The following is a 17,575-nucleotide window of genomic DNA, read 5'->3' as shown; positions in this document are numbered from 1 at the left end:
GAACAGGGTAGGGGTGGGAGTCAGAAATTCACTTGGATTCAGTGAAGGACCGCACTGATCCAGCATAACCTGGAGTCGGGGTGTAACAGAAGGTGGCCAATGTCAAGGGCACTGCAATGACACCAGCAAGCCAAATTCCGGGGGCAGCAGGAGGGCTATACATGATAGGCTCAGCATGATCCCAAGTGTACCTGTGGCTGAGAGGTGCCAGCTAACTCAGCAGCAGTGGGAAGCAGCTTTTGAGCAAGGGGCAGCACTCCTAGTGCAGACATCAGTGCTGTGGATGGCCACCCTTAGTTCCAGGAAGGTAGTGACCTCAGAGGTCAGTGGAAGCTGCAAGAATTTATTCATGAGCTTTTGTGAGTGGTATCCTGGGAACTCTCAGAAGACAGGGCAGGAAATTTGCAATAAGTCAGAGAGACACAGAAGAGGGCAGGAGATCCCACAGTAAGTGGGGAGAGCTAAGCCAAGCAACCTTGTTTATTATTGCAGTGACCCCCATTTTCTGCCCAGACCGAACAGCTTAGGACATGTATGTTTCCAAATGACAGATACTTTAACAGAAGAAAAGAGATTAACCTGGAAACGGACAAATGAGAGTCAGGGAGGCAGCATTTCCTAGAACTTATCCCTCCAGCACCGTCCACAGGAGAGAAACTGATCTGGGGAAAAGACTTTAGATCACCAGAGAAGGGTTTGTCAGGCCTATATGGAATCCCCCTCTACTAACACCCATTTTGACATTCCAGGTTCGCTGATACTTGAAATATGCTGCTCTGGAGAGTAGCATGAATATTTCAATCACTGCAAACGAATCCACTGGTATGGACAGTGAATGATCAATGATAGTACAAAGTACATGGTCCCTTTCATAATCTTTAAAAAATAAAGAGGCATTCTGGTTATCAGGTCAGTCTCTTGGTTAAAAAGAACCTGTTCTCAAAAGACTGAATGCCCTTGGGTTACACTGATCAGATCATTTTTGAGCCTACAAAGCTGAGATTTGTGACTCCAAAGTAATGTCACTAGGAGAGATCTGATCACAGCTGCTGTCTAAATTGCTAATATCATTGGCATACCCTATAGCTGCCACAAAAATTGTAAAAAAAAAAAAGGCAAAATCACCATTATTCAAATTTCTATAATAATAAATTAAATTGACATATATATGTACACATATATAAGAGAACAAAGGAAAATGCAGAAAAGAGGTGTGCTGGATACTGTTCCTCCACATTTCATCTCCACCCTTCCTCACCCTGATCGATGCCCTTGGTGGATGGCTTCCACTGACTATATGAACCCAATCTTTCCTCTGTGAACTTTGTCTGTGATGTCTTTCCAGGAACAGTTGATAGGGTCAGTTCCATCAACATTTTACTCTACAGTTTATGCTTTTAGGCCCTTGTTTTAAAAGGTCTTTCCTATTCCAAAAATTACAGAAATATTCTCCTGTGCCTTCAACTATTAGCTCTATGGTTTTATTTCACATTTATGTCACTTTCGTTTATTTGTTTGTTTGTTTTGGCAGCACTGCGTGGCTTGTGGGATCTTAGTTCCCCAACCAGGGATTGAACCTGGGCCACGGCAGTGAAAGTGCCAAGCCCTAACCACTGGACCACCAGGGAAATCCCATATTTATGTCTTTAATCCTTCTGGGGTTCACCTTTATGTGGTGTAAGGCAGATATCCAACTTTTTCTCTACATAGTGAGCTACTTTCCCCAAATTCATTTGGAAACATTCTGTAATTTCCCTCACTGATTGTGAAGTTACATTTATCACATAAATACTCATATATAATATTTCTGGACTTTATTCTTTCATTATATTCTTTCCTATTTTTTTTTTTTTGCGGTACGCAGGCCTCTCACTGCCATGGCCTCTCCCGTTGTGGAGCACAGGCTCCGGACGCGCAGGCTCAGCGGCCATGGCTCACGGGCCCAGCCGCTCCGCGGCATGTGGGATCTTCCCGGCCGGGGCACGAACCCGTGTCCCCTGCATCGGCAGGCGGACTCTCAACCACCGCGCCACCAGGGAATCTCATTTCCTCTCTATTTTGTTTCATTAGACTCTTTCACTGTTTTTATGAATACAGATTTAAGTATTCCTACTATCTGTCATATTTTCCAGAGTTGGCTTAGCAATTTTCATGGATCTTGATTTTTCCAAATTTTAGGATAAATTTGTTAAGTTTCTCAAATAAACTTGCTAGACTTTTAATTGGAATTGCACTGGGTTTATCAATCACTTCAGAGAGAATTACATCTTTATAATACATACTAAATGAAGTAAGTCAGACAGAGAAAGACAAATATCATATGATATCACTGATATGTAGAATCTAAAAATATGATACAAATGAACTTATTTACAAAACAGAAACAGACTCAGAGACATAGAAAGCAAACTTATGGTTACCAAAGGGGAAATAGGGTTGGGGGGGGAGGAGAGATAAATTAGGAGTTTGAGATTAACAGATACTCATTACTATATATAAAAAAGAAAAACAACAAGGACCTACTGTATAGCATAGGGAACTATATTCAATATCTTGTAGTAACCTATAATGGAATAGAATCTGAAAAAGAATATAATTTTGAATCACTTTGCTATACACCTGAAACTAACACAACATTGTATATCAACTATACTTCAATTTTTAAAAATCTTTATAATATTGTCTTGCCCTATCCAAGAATATGGAATGCTTCTGCATTTATGCCAGTATTCCTCTTTGTCACCTAAATGATTTTTAATTGCTCTTTTTAAAGGTATTGTAAATTTTTGTCAGGTTAACTCAATAATTTACATGTTTCTTGCTATAGGTAACAGTAAACCCCCTAAAACTGTTATAAAGAGGGTAAACTTTGGAAGTACATGTATACTTGAGAATTCTTTATTTCACTCTAAACTTAAATGATAGATTAGCTGGTTATAAAATTGTGGCTTCAGCATTCTTTTCATTTACTAATTTGAAATATTTTTTTCTCTCCAATATGTGTTTGGTATAATTCTTATTCATGGTTCTTAGTAGGAGGCCTTTATCTCTTGAGGTTTTGAGAATTTTTTTTTTTATCTTTGATTTTTTAAATTTCACGGGAATTCCCTGGCAGTCCAATGGTTAGGACTCCATGCTTTCACTGCCGTGGCCTGGGTTCAATCCCTGGTTGGGAAACTAAGGTCCCATAAGCCATGTGGTGTGGCTGAAAAATAAAAAAATTCACAATATAATGTACCTAAGGACTTCTAGGAAAAAACACTTTCAATCTGAGGTCTTTCACTTTCTTTAAATCTGGGGAAATTTTGGTCATTATCTCTTCAGATATTTTCTCTTCTTTGTATATATATATATTTTACTCTCTTTCTAGCTCTACAATAAAACAGATGTTTACATAACTACTATGATCTTCTTAATTTTTTCTCTCATATTTTCTAACTCTTTATCTCTGTCTGATGCTTTATGGAAGAATTTCTTGGTTTCATCACCCAGCTCATTCATTTATTTTTCAAATTGCATGCATTTTGGGATTCATCTCTATTACTGTTTTTCTATTTCAATCATTTAATTTGTATATACATTATATGAAGTCAGGTTTAATAGGCTGTCTCTAGTAAGCATCTTTTACCCCACATGGTCTCAGGATATAGAAGGTGAGGTCAGGGTGAGGAAATGTCCAGAGGCTGAGGGTCTGTGGTATCTTTGCTATCGCATTTTCCTTCCAATCAAACTAGAATACTGTTCTGATATCACCCTATCATTGGGTTTGCTCTTCCTTTCAAGACCAAGTTGGTAGAAAAAAAAAGGGCATGGATTATAAAGCTTTTCCCTGGCCTTTCTGCATCAAAGGCACTAGATCCTCTTCCATTCTGGTGTACCATTATCTTCTACACCAGGACTCAACTACCTTTATAGTTTTACCTTAATTTTTCAGCTTTGTTGACTTTCTTCTACTTCTGTGGCTTCCACAGGGCTAAGTTTGAGTGAGGGGGTAACTCTTCTGGTTAGTTTGCCATCTTTGTTGAAGTGGAATGGGGAAATCCTTTCTAAGTTTACATGCAGAATAGAAGCTGTTTTATAGATATGAATCTGGCAACATTTTGTAGACATTCCTTGGGGATTCGCTGGTTAGCAGACCTAAGTCCATTCACAAAGAGACCTGTTAGCACTACTTAAAAAAAATAAAGTTATCTTCAGGGACATTCAACACAATTAGGAGTGTTGACTTCGGTAGTAGAATTCATCACTAAAAATGCTCTGTTATAAAACTTCCAAAGAAAAGCTTTGAGAGTAAATGGGAGAAGAGGAATGTCAAGGGGTTCTCCTTACATCCCGTGGAGAACAACGGAAACAAAGGACTGGAGCTTCTGTGTTCTACTGTTCCCCACAGAGGAACAGTATAGCGAGCAGGTGGGGACTGAAGCCTTGGCAGTCACTACTAGCTGGAAGGTGGGTCGAAAAAGAGTGGGAGTGAAGAAGGAAGAAGACAGGCTTGAGCAGCAATATGGTGGAAAGAACATGTATATGAATAGAACAGGAGAGATATTTAATGGCTGGATGAATGTAGACATTTAGGGAATGGAAAGAATGATTAGAGGAAATCATTAGGAAGACGTCTATGAGGTATGCTGTATAAACCCCCATAGGAAAGTCTATATTATTCCTCAAGACACCTGGAGTCTTATTTGTGTTTTCATTTCCTGTGACTCTATGTAGAGGCTAGGCTGCTAGATCCTTGGCTTTTATTAAAAATACTGATAAATAAAACCCTTGTCCAGGTGCAAATTTGTTTTACTTTGCTTTTCCAAGTCATCAGATCCTGAGTATCTCGTGTGTATACTTTAACACAGCACTTGCCAAAGTGAGTTCAGCAGTTATAAATAAAGAGGGTTCTAGAGTCAAATAAGTTTGGGATGTGTAGGGTTATACAGTATTAACATGAGTTCTTTGCTTGCAGGATTTCTCAGAGCCATTAATATGCAAATATTACTATCATTTTCCAAGAAGGAGACATGGTATGCCCTATTTCTCAAATTTGACCATAGAATCATTTTTCTCAAGGCATCTTAAGATACTACTGTTCCATGGACCAAACTACTCTGATGGATTGCCTACCTTTGCTTGAGTTATAATGTGGATTTAGCAGATGTAGTCAAGGGCAATTTTTTTGCAGCTGTTATGAAATAGCACCTTGCAAGATGCATTCTTCATGGTATTACAATCTAGCAATTGCTTTAACCATGAAAGTGTTATCTGTCATTTCCATCAATATGCATGATTATATCCAATTAAGTAATTTATTTCAAAGCCACTTGTATTGTTCTCTCTTTGTGGCACCTCATGTGGTTAGTCTTATTTTCCTAAGAGCGTGTAAGCTCTATAAAGGTAAGAATCATGCCTATTCCTTTACTGTATCATGCATAGCACTTGGTGCAGTGCTAGATGCAAGATCAAGATTCAGTAAGTACACTTTGCCTGGAAAAAATAAAACTTAAAATGCAGCAGAAGCAAACTATTATAAACTTCCTATGTATTTGGTAACATATCATCTAAGTACTTTTGTGCTTTAATTATCACTCACCACTCCTTTTTTCTCTCTGTTCCTTTTCAGCACTAAATACACCCTGGAAAGAAAATGGGGACAATAAATCTAAGCAAAGCAGCCCTGAAAATTTTTTTCTATTTGTTCCAATATTAAGAATAAATCTTTGGCTAACAACTTCAAACTATTCTGACTCATCTTTTTGCTTGATTCCCTCCCAGTCTATTTGTTAATTGTTCAATATTTTTGCTCCTACTTTTCCATGGCTGTGTTCTCCTTTAAATATAAAATTCAGTATCTTTCAGAGCATTTTCTTTGCTTTGCAAGTCAGGAAAAATTTCCCTACCACCTCATTCTGAAAGCACTTGGCAGGTAAACTTCTATTATCATATCACTGTATATGAAGGTCCTTAGCTTAGTCTAACGATGCTTTGCCAAGTAAACAATTTATAGTCTATTATTTCCACTGGAAAGTCCCCTTTTCAAATTGAAGAATTTCACAATTTAAAAAAAAACACTGGTCAAAGAAACCCCAAGTTCATCTTAGCATTGGTATTTGGGGTTTCAACTTAATGGGGTCATCATTCATAAGACCAGGTTGATGACACCAATACATCAAATTTACAATGGAAATTTAGGACCAAACGGTTCTCTCAACAGCTCCATTGTTCCCAGTTCCCTTGTCTGCCTGCTCCCTCCCACATCTCCTTCATCGATAGACTCATTGGCCCCTCCATGGGAACCTCTCCAGATCCTGCCCTTGCTATCCCCTCAGCCTTACCCAGCCCGGAACTTGTCTCTTACCCTTGCTTCTTCCCATTATTGACCCTTGCTGGCTTCTTTCATTGTTCCTTCCCAAACTCCATTTACTGTCCACATACTTCCTCTTTCTTCTCAAGTCTCTCAATTAGTGAGAGACTTTCTCCAACCCCAATCTAAACCCAAGCCAAGAGATGTGGCTGACATACTCCTCACTGGCGTTTCCAGACCATAGCACCAAACATTTTATCAATAATCCCACTTACTTTGCTCATACAGGATTCTTCCAACATTCCTACCACTGTCATTTCAGCCTCCAGGGCCAACCCTCAGCTTTGTTGATGCCAAGCTCACAGTTTTCATTCCTACTGCCTTTCCTACCAGAGATGGAGTAGAGTATCAAAGTTGACTGTCCAACCAACATCCTGGCCTCCCAGCTTCAGACTTTTCCTCTACTCTGACTTCCCAATCCACTCCAACATGGTACCTCCCTACCACACATGCAAACACAGTCATGCCTTAGAGGTTTATATTGGGTGCTGACTAGGTCAAAGATCTTGTAATTGGCCTATCAAACAAGCTGGACTCAGTAGGGGTGACATTATAAACTAGCTTAATGTTTATTTTCACACAGCTGTCTTTGACTCCATTGCGCTATTTCAGTCTTCGCCCTCCTGAATGAAATTTCAGGCACATTCCATGTTTTCTCTGATTACTCTATTCCCAGCTATTAATAAATAGCTCCATCTTTGACTTAGTAAAAAAGTTCAATTAAATCTAAATCAAAACTTCAGTCTCTCAGTCCGTTCAAGTGTTTCCCTTCCCCTCTGTCAAGTTACTCTCCCTATTAATCTCCATCACAGGTTAATTAGCCACTCATTCTGATCCCTTGGGAAAATGAAGGGGGTAGAAGGGAAGGATTTAAGGAAAAGGAGAAATATGACACTGATGCCGCTGAAATCTCTGTGTTGCATGCCCCAATTCTGGCTCTTTTTCTTTTTAGTGTTTTATGAGTTTTTAGGAGACTCACTTACATTCTTTGAGCAAGGCTGATGTCTCCTCCTGGATTGTCACACATGGCGTAGCTCTGCTCCTAACTTCTTGTGATCTTTGCTAGTCTGACCTTCCCACTCTTCCTAGGAGGCCTGTATGGCAGAGATTCTTTAAGACAACTCAGAAACAGCTACCCATAGCTCAACAATAACAAGACAAATGATCTATTTTTTAAAATGGACAAAGGGATTTGAATAAATTTCTTTAAATAAAATATATAAATGGCCAGTAAACACGTGAAAAGATGCTCAACATCAATAATATTAGCGTAATGAAAATCAAAACAACAACCATATGTCACTTTATACTAAGGATAAAGCCACTAGGGTGGCTATAATTTTAAAAAGGTAGAAAATAACGAGTGTTGGCAAAGATGTAGAGAAGTTGGAGCTCTCATACACTACTTTCTCATTGTTGGTAGAATGTATAATGGTACAGAAGAACAGTCTGGAAGCTCCCCAAAAAGATGAACATAGAATTACATATAACTCAGCAATTTCACCCCCGGGTATATACTCAAGAGAATTGAAAACAGGCATTTAAACAAAAACCTGTAACACAAATGTTCCTAGCAACATTACTGATGATGTCAAAAAAGTAGAACTAACCCAAATGTCCCTCAACTGATGAATGGATTAAAAATGGTATAGCCATACAATGGAATATTATCTGGCCATAAAAGGTCATGAAGCACTGATTCATGCTATGACATAGATGAAACTTAAAAATATTATGCTAAGTAAAAGAAGCCATACCCCCTCAAAAAGGCAATATATTGTGTAATCCAGGGGTCCCCCAGGCTGTAGACCACTACTGGTCCTCAGCCTGTTAGGAACCGGGCCGCACAGCAGGAGGTGAGCAGCGTGAGCAAGTGAAGCTTCATCTGCCGCTCCCCATCGCTCCCCATCGCTCGCGTTACCACCTGAACTACCCCCTCCCCTCACCTCCCCGTCCGTGGAAAAATTGTCTTCCATGAAACCAGTCCCTGGTGCCAAAAAGGTTGGGGACCGCTGGTGTAATCTCACTTATATTAAATGCCCCAAATAGGCATATCTATAGAGGCAGAAAGTAGGTTAGATATTGACTAGGGCAGTGGGGTAGGAGGAATGGGGAGTGACTCTTAATGGGTACAGGGTCTCTTTTAGTGGAAATGAAAATATTCCACAATTAGAAAATGATGATGGTTCCACGACTCTGTAAATATATTAAAATACACTGAGTTACACACTTTAAAAGGGTGACTTTTCTGCTAAAATAAAGCTGTGAAGAAGGAGGATAAGGAAGAGAAGGGGAGAGCAGTGGCTATATCAGGTCCATGTCATCGCTGCTGTGGTCCTCTCCTCACTCTAATGCCATTCACCCTCTAACAAGGCTTTCTCTTCTAGACTTTTTTTTCAGGAATGACTCAGGAACCAGTCCCTGTGTCATCCCAATTTCAGGAAGCATATGTTAAGCTCTCAAGTGATTCTTCTGAAGTCTCCGTCTCTTGGCTTCAGTTTGAGAATGAGGATGGGGAAAGCATCTCTTTGCTTTGCCCCACGGAGATGTAGCACACTAATTCTCCAAAGGAATCCTTACTGTGTCTGAGCGATTGTGAATTCTTAGCCTCCTCTTAAGAAGCTGTTAATGGGCTACTGGTGGGAGAGTCGGATTAGAACCACCCTCTTTGCAAGTCCTTCATAGATGGTGTAGCGCGTGGCTAAATCAGGGGTCAGCAAACTTTGTGTCAAGAAGCAGACAGTAAAGGTTTCAGGCTTTGTAGTCTCTATAATCTCTGCTGCAACTCCTCAACTCAGCCACTGTAGTAAGAAAGCAGTCATAGACAAAAGGTAAATGAATGAGCATGGCTGTGTTCCAACAAAACTTTCATTACAAAAACAAGTGGTGGCCAGATTTGGTCCATGAGCCTTAGTTTGCTGACCTCTGTTCTAGGGTCACTTGGAGGAGTTTAGATAGTGAAAGGGGATACTTGACGCCTTCTGTTTTGACTGAAACAGAAGAGCCCATTTTAACATCCTGTTGTAGTATCAGATGATGCAAATCCTCTCTCCAACCATATTCTCTGGTCCAGCACTCTCAATGTTTTCCCAACCCTGAGCTTACACTGTGCTCTCCTTACCCCTCTTGTCCCTTCACACTCTCCCATTTACCTGATTGATGAGGTAACTGCCTCATTTCAGTCAATTCCTCACATCCTGGTCTATGATCTCAACTTTGCTATACCTTCCTCCTAGATTCACTTAGCCCCTTGACCTCCTACCAAACCTTAAGAATTCCCAACTTTTAGAAAATCCAGCTATGTGCTATTTTTCCTGCTCCTGGACTGCCCAGAGTTGCCAGGGTAATCTCACAACCACAGTAGTAAATTCTAGCACATGGTTAACCCTCTAGCTACATCAAGGCCTTGCCATAAACCAGCAGACTTTTCTCTAACTCTCAATCAGGATGGTTTTTAATTGAAGTATAGTTGATATACAATATCATATTAGTTTCAGGTGTATAGCATTGTGATTGGGGATTTTTGCGGATTATATTCCATTAAAAGTTATTACAAGATAATGGCTATAATTCTCTGTGCTATACAATATATCCTTATTGCTTATCTATTTTTTACGTAGTAGTTTGCATCTGTTAATACCATGCCACGAATGTGTCCCTCCCTCCTTCCCTTTCCCCTTAGGTAACCACTAGTCTGTTTTCTCTGTGAGTCTGTTTTGCTTATACATTCATTTGTATTATTTTTTAGATTCCGTATATAAGTAATATCCATATAGTATTTCTCTTTCTCTGTCTGACTTATTTCACTAAGCATAAGATTCTGTAGGTCCATCCATGTTGTTGCAAATGGTGAAATTTCATTCTTTTCTATGGCTAATATTCCATTGTATGTATGTGTGCGTGTATATGTGTGTGTGTATTTATATGTTGGATATTAACCCCTTGTTGGTCACACCATTTGAAAATATTTTCTCCCATTCCATAGGTTGTCTTTTTGTTTTGTCGATGGTTTTCTTTGGTGTGCAAAAGTTTTTAAGTTTACATAGGCCCTCAACCACGACTTTTGATCTCTGTTTTGCATTGATGGTAGAGACCACCTTTATGAACCCTCATCCTCCGATTTAAAAGTGCTCTGTATCTTAATCTATACCTGCATGTGTACCAATATGGTGGCCACAAGCTACTTGTGGCTACTGAGTACTTGAAAAATGTCTAGCTTAACTGAGGAGCTAAATTTTTAATTTTTATTTACTTTTAATTCATTTAAATGTAAAAACTAAAGCAGTGTAAGATATTTTCTGCTAAACACATGTATTTGTTTTAGTTGGACTGTTTCACTTTAACCATTGAAAATGTAGCCTCTGAATTAAGACGTGCTGTAAGTGTAAAATACAGTTAATCCTTGAAGAACATGGGGCTAGGGGCGCCAGTTCTCCACACAGTCAAAAATCTGGATATAACTTATAATGGGCCCTCTGCATATGTAAGTTTCCTCCCTATGCACAGTTTGGCAACTGCAGATTCAACCGACCATGATCATGCAGCACTATGGTATTTACTACTGAAAAAAAATCCACGTATAAGTGACCCACACAGTTCAAACCCATGTTGTTCAAGGGTCAACTTACACTGAATTTCAAAGACTTAGAAAGAAAAAAAGAATGTAAAATAATTCATTAACAGTTTTATATTGATTACCTTTTGAAATGATCATTTTTTTGGATATTATTTCTATTGGACAGTGCTATGCTATACTCTTCTCAGTTCTTCCTGTATCAGAAGAATAAGTCACTTCATTTTTTTCCTTCAGGGCTATCCCCCACAAAATTTATGAATCCTGAATCCATTTGTCCTATAGAATGTCACATAGAATTCCTTTTCTCAATTATCATCAACCATTTGCTCTCTACTAGTTCATTTTTATCAACAAAATATCAAAAAAGAAGGAAGGATGTTTAGTAGCAAGTTCTGCTGAGACTTCCAGGAGGCATGAAGAAAATGACTTGGAATCAACTCAAAGAGCCCAAAGCTAAGGGCTGAAAGTCCAAATCAAATTTCTTTCCTTACCCAAGTGATTAGATATCAAAAACTGAAGGGCTCATTCCCAAAGACAAAATTGAAGAGACCCTCAGTACATGTGCATTACTACTACATCTAGTTATACTGAGCTAAGTAATACGGAGCTTGAATCAGAACTTAATCCAGAGTAGATTCTTAAAAATGGACTAATATTGTCTGCTAATTGGAATTTTGGAAAGGTGGCTACAAAAGGACATAACTACCTCCATTTCAGTGAAGGCCAACAACTATTAGTGTTTTGGGGCAATTTTTCACTGCTATTTCTTTTTTAATTTAATTTGATTTATTTATTTTTAAAATCTTTATTAGAGTATAATTGCATTACAATGGTGTGTCAATTTCTGCTTTACAACAAAGTGAATCAGTTATACATATACATATGTCCCCATATCTCTTCCCTCTTGCATCTCCCGCCATCCCACCCTCCCTATCCCACCCCTCTAGGTGGTCACAAAGCACCAAGCTGATCTCCCTGTGCTATGCTGCTGCTTCCCACTAGCTATCTATTTTACATCTGGTAGTGTATATATGTCCATGCCACTCTCTCACTTTGTCACAGCTTACCCTTCCCCCTCCCCGTATCCTCAAGTCCATTCTCTAGTAGATCTGCATCTTTATTCCCGCCTTGTCCCTAGGTTCTTCTCACCATTTTTATTTTTATTTTAGATTCCATATATATGTGTCAGCAAATGGTATTTGTTTTTCTCTTTCTGACTTACTTCACTCTGTATGACAGTCTCTAGATCCATCCACCTCACTACAAATAACTCAATTTCATTCCTTTGTATAGCTGAGTAATATTCCATTGTATATATGTGCCACATCTTCTTTATCCATTCATCTGTCAATGGACACTTAGGTTGCTTCCATGTCCTGGCTATTGTAAATAGAGCTACAATGAACATTTTGCTACATGACTCTTTTTGAATTATGGTTTTCTCAGGGTATATGCCCAGTAGTGGGATTGCTGGGTCATACGGTAGTTCTATTTTTAGTTTTTTAAGGAACCGCCATACTGTTCTCCATAGTGGCTGTATCAATTTACATTCCCACCAACAGTGCAAGAGGGTTCCCTTTTCTCCACACACTCACCAGCATTTATTGTTTGTAGAATTTTTGATGATGGCCATTCTGACCAGTGTGAGATGATATCTCATTGTAGTTTTGATTTGCATTTCTCTAATGATTAATGATATTGAGCATTCTTTCATGTGTTTGTTGGCAATCTGTATATCTTCTTTGGGGAAAGGTCTATTTAGGTCTTCTGCCCATTTATGGATTGGGTTGTTTGTTTTTTTGATATTGAGCTGCATGAGTTGCTTGTATGCTTTGGAGATTAATCCTTTGTCAGTTGCTTCATTTGCAAATATTTTCTCCCATTCTGAGGGTTGTCTTTTTGTCTTGTTTATGGCTTCCTTTGCTGTGCAAAAACTTTGAAGTTTCATTAGGTCCCATTTGTTTAGTTTTGTTTTTATTTCCATTTCTCTTGGAGGTGGGTCAAAAAGGATCTTGCTGTGATTTATGTCACAGAGTGTTCTGCCTATGTTTTCCTCTAAGAGTTTGAATGGTGTCTGGCCTTACATTTAGGTCTGTAATCCATTTTGAGTTTATTTTTGTGTATGGTATTAGGGAGTGTTTAATTTCATTCTTTTACATGTAGCTGTCCAGTTTTCCCAGCACCACTTATTGAAGAGGTTGTCTTTTCTCCCCTGTATATTCTTGCCTCCTTTATCAAAGATAAGGTGACCATATGTGCATAGGTATATCTCTGGGCTTTCTATCCGGTTCCATTCATCTATATTTCTGCTTTTGTGCCAGTACCATACTGTCTTGATTAATGTAGCTTTGTAGTATAGTCTGAAGTCAGGGAGCCTCATTCCTCCAGCTCCGTTTTTCTTTCTCAAGATTGCTTTGCATATTCGGGGTCTTTTGTGTTTCCATACAAATTGTGAAATTTTTTTGTTCTAGTTCTGTGAAAAATGCCATTGGTAGTTTGATAGGGATTGCAATGAATCTGTAGATTGCTTTGGGTAGTAGAGTCATTTTCACAATGTTGATTCTTCCAATCCAAGAACATGGTATATCTCTCAATCTGTTTGTATCATCTTAATTTCTTTCATCAGTGTCTTATAGTTTTCTGCATACAGGTCTTTTGTCTCCTTAGGTAGCTTTATTCCTAGATATTTTATTCTTTTTGTTGCAATGGTAAATGGGAGTGTTACCTTAATTTCCCTTTCAGATTTTTCATCATTAGTGTATAGGAATGCAAGAGATTTCTGTGCATTTATTTTGTATTCTGCTACTTTACCAAATTCATTGATTAGCTCTAGTAGTTTTCTGGTAGCATCTTTAGGATTCTCTATGTATAGTATCATGTCATCTGCAAACAGTGACAGCTTTACTTCTTCTTTTCCAATTTCGGTTCCTTTTATTTCTTTTTCTTCTCTGATTGCTGTGGCTAAAACTTCCAAAACTATGTTGAATAAGAGTGGTGAGAGTGGGCAACCTTGCCTTGTTCCTGATCTTAGTGGAAATGTTTTCAGCTTTTCACCATTGAGGACGATGTTGGCTGTGGGTTTGTCATATATGGCCTTTATTATGTTGAGGAAAGTTCCCTCTATGCCTACTTTACGGAGGGTTTCTATCATAAATGGGTGTTGAATTTTGTCGAAAGCTTTCTCTGCATCTATTGAGATGATCATATGATTTTTCTCCTTCAATTTGTTAATATGGTGTATCACGTTGATTGATTTGCGTATACTGAAGAATCGTTGCATTCCTGGAATAAACCCCACTTGATCATAGTGTATGATCCTTTTAATGTGCTACTGGATTCTGTTTGCTATTATTTTGTTGAGGATTTTTGCATCTATGTTCACCAGTGATATTGGCCTGTAGTTTTCTATTTTCATGACATCTTTGTCTGGTTTTGGTATCAGAATCATGGTGGCCTCATAAAATGAGTTGGGGAGTGTTCCTCTTTCTGCTATAATTTGGAAGAGTTTGAGAAGGATAGGTGTTAGCTCTTCTTTAAAAGTTTGATAGAATTTGCCTGTGAAGCCATCTGCTTGTGGGCTTTTATTTATTGGAAGATTTTTAATCACAGTTTCAATTTCTGTGCTTGGAATTGGTCTGTTCATATTTTCTGTTTCTTCCTGGTTCAGTCTCAGAAGGTTGTGCTTTTCTAAGAATTTGTCCATTTCTTCCAGGTTGTCCATTTTATTGGAATATAGTTGCCTGTAGTAATCTCTCATGATCCTTGGTATTTCTGCAGTGTCAGTTGTTACTTCTCCCTATTCATTTCTGCTTCTATTGATTTCAGTCTTCCCCCTTTTTTTCTTGATGAGTCTGGCTAATGGTTTATCAATTTTGTTTATCTTCTCAAAGAACCAGCTTTTAGTTTTATTGATCTTTGCTATCATTTCCTTCATTTCTTTTTCATTTATTTCTGATCTGATCTTTATGATTTCTTTCCTTCTGCTAACTTTGGAGTTTTTTTGTTCTTCTTTCTCTAATTGCTTTAGGTGTAAGGTTAGGTTGTTTATTTAAGGTATTTATTGTTTCTTAAGGTAGGCTTGTATAGCTATAAACTTCCCTCTTAGAGCTGCTTTTGCTGCATCCCATAGGTTTCGGGTCATTGTGTTTTCATTGTCATTTGTTTCTAGGTATTTTTTGCTTTCCTCTTTGATTTCTTCAGTGATCTCTTGGTGATTAAGTAGTGTGTTGTTTAGCCTCCATGTGTTTGTATTTTTTACAGATTTTTTTTCCTGTAATTAATATCTAGTCTCATAGTATTGTGGTTGGAAAAGATACTTGATACAATTTCAATTTTCTTAAATTTACCAAGGCTTGATTTGTGACCCAAGATATGATCTATCCTGGAGAATGTTCCATATGCATTTGAGAGGAATGTGTATTCTGTTTTTAGGGTGGAATGTCCTATAAATATCAATTAAGTCCATCTTGTTTAATGTGTCATTTAAAGCTTGTGTTTCCTTATTTATTTTCATTTTGGATGATCTGTCCATTGGTGAAAGTGGGGTGTTAATGTCCCCTACTGTGATTGTGATACTGTCGATTTCCACTTTTAGAGCTGTTACAGTTGCCTTATGTATTGAGGTGCTCCTATGTTGGGTGCATAAATAGTTACAATTTTTATATCTTCTTCTTGGATCAATCCCTTGATCATTATGTAGTGTTCTTCTTTGTCTCTTCTAATAGTCTTTGTTTTAAAGTCCATTTTGTCTGATATGAGAATTGCTACTCCAGTTTTCTTTTGATTTCCATTTGCATGGAATATCTTTTTCCATCCCCTCACTTTCAGTGTGTATGTGTCCCTAGGTCTGAAGTGGGTCTCTTGTAGACAGCATATATACAGGTCTTGTTTTTGTATCCATTCCGCTAGTCTATGTCTTTTGGTTGGAGCATTTAATCCATTTACATTTAAGGTAATTATCGATATGTATGCTCCTATTACCATTTTCTTAATTGTTTTGCGTTTATTTTGTAGGTCTTTTCCTTCTCTTGTGTTTCCTGCCTAGAGAAGTTCCTTTAGCATTTGTTGTAAAGCTGGTTTGGTGGTGCTGAATTCTCTTAGCTCTTGCTTGTCTGTAATGCTTTTAATTTCTCCATAAAATCTGAATGAGATCCTTGCTGGGTAGAGTAATCTTGGTTGCAGGTTTTTCTCTTTCATCACTTTAAATATGTCCTGCCACTCCCTTCTGGCTTGCAGAGTTTCTGCTGAAAGATCAGCTGTTAACCTTATGGAGATTCCCTTATGTGTTATTTGTTGTTTTTCCCTTGCTGCTTTTAATATTTGTTCTTTGTATTTAATTTCTGAGAGTTTTATTAATATGTGTCTCTGCCTGTTTCTCCTTGGATTTACCCTGTATGGGACTCTCTGTGCTTCCTGGACTTGATTAACTATTTCCTTTCCCATATTAGGGAAGTTTTCAACTCTAATCTCTTCAAATATTTTCTCAGTGCCTTTTATTTTCTCTTCTTCTTCTGGGACCACTATACTTCAAATGTTAGTGTGTTTAATGTTCTCCCAGAGGTCTCTGAGACTGTCCTCAATTCTTTTCATTCTTTTTTCTTTATTCTGCTCTGCAGTAGTTATTTCCATTATTTTATCTTCCAGGTCACTTATCCGTTCTTCTGCCTCAGTTATTCTGCTATTGATCTCTTCTAGAGAATTTTTAGTTTCATTTATTGTGTTGTTCATCTCTGTTTTTTGCTCTTTAGTTCTTCTAGGTCCTTGTTAAACATTTCTTGTATTTTCTCCATTCTATTTCCAAGATTTTGGATCATCTTTACCATCATTATTCTAAATCCTTTTTCAGGTAGACTGCCTATTTCCTCTTCATTTGTTAGGTCTGGTGGATTTTTGCCTTGCTTCTTCATCTGCTGTGTATTTCTCTGTCTTCTCATTTTGCTCAACTTACTGTGTTTGGGGTCTCCTTTTCGCAGGCTGCACGTTCGTAGTTTCCGTTGTTTTTGGTGTCTGTCCCCAGTGGCTAAGGTTGCTTCAGTGGGTTGTATAGGCTTCCTGATGGAGGGGACTAGTGCCTATGTTCTGGTGGATGAGGGTGGATCTTGTCTTTCTGGTGGGCAGGTCCATGTCTGGTGGTGTGTTTTGGGGTTTCTGTGGCCTTATTATGATTTTAGGTAGCCTCTGTGCTAATGGATGGGGTTGTGTTCCTGTCTTGCTAGTTATTTTGCATAGTGTGTCCTCACTGTAGTTTGCTGGTCATTGAGTGGAGCTGGGTCTTGGCGTTGAGATGGAGATCTCTGGGAGATTTTTGCCATTTGATATTACGTGGAGCTGGGAGGTCTCTTGTGGATCAGTGTCCGGAAGTTGGCTCTCCCACCTCAATGGCACAGCCTTGATGCCTGGCTGGAGCACCAAGAGCCTGTCCTCCACACGGCTCAGAATAAAAGGGAGAAAAAAAAGAAAGAAGATGATAAAATAAAATAAAGTAAAATAAAACAAAGTTATTAAAATAAAAAATAATTATTAAGAAAAAAATTTTTAAGTAAAAAAACAAAAAAGAAAGAAAAAAAGCCGGACAGACAGAACCCTAGGAAAAATGGTAAAAACAAAGCTCTACAGACAAAATCACACACAGAAGCATACACATACAC

General features: G+C 38.3%; 1 protein-coding gene and 1 non-coding gene across 2 annotated transcripts in view; both read right to left on the bottom strand.

The window, feature by feature from the left end:
• Positions 1–1,556: 1,556 nt before the first annotated feature.
• TRNAE-UUC lies at positions 1,557–1,628 on the bottom strand. The gene has a single exon. It is a non-coding gene; the product is annotated as a tRNA-Glu (tRNA).
• A 2,468-nt stretch (positions 1,629–4,096) lies between these two features.
• CNOT6L (CCR4-NOT transcription complex subunit 6 like) overlaps positions 4,097–17,575 on the bottom strand; it is a 163,857-nt gene continuing 150,378 nt past the window's right edge. Inside the window, exons 13-14 of the transcript XR_003795520.1 lie at positions 5,582–5,624; positions 4,097–4,137 (exon numbers count right to left, since the gene is read on the bottom strand). The gene's annotated coding sequence lies outside the window, so the exon portion shown is untranslated. The remainder of the gene's footprint in view (positions 4,138–5,581; positions 5,625–17,575) is intronic.

This window comes from Monodon monoceros, unplaced genomic scaffold (genome assembly GCF_005190385.1).
Source record: "Monodon monoceros isolate NGI ecotype Baffin Bay Population unplaced genomic scaffold, NGI_Narwhal_1 Super_Scaffold_20, whole genome shotgun sequence".
Taxonomy (NCBI): Eukaryota; Metazoa; Chordata; class Mammalia; order Artiodactyla; family Monodontidae; genus Monodon; species Monodon monoceros.
Note: the sequence above shows the minus strand (reverse complement) of the source record. Positions and strands in the feature narration are given on the sequence as shown.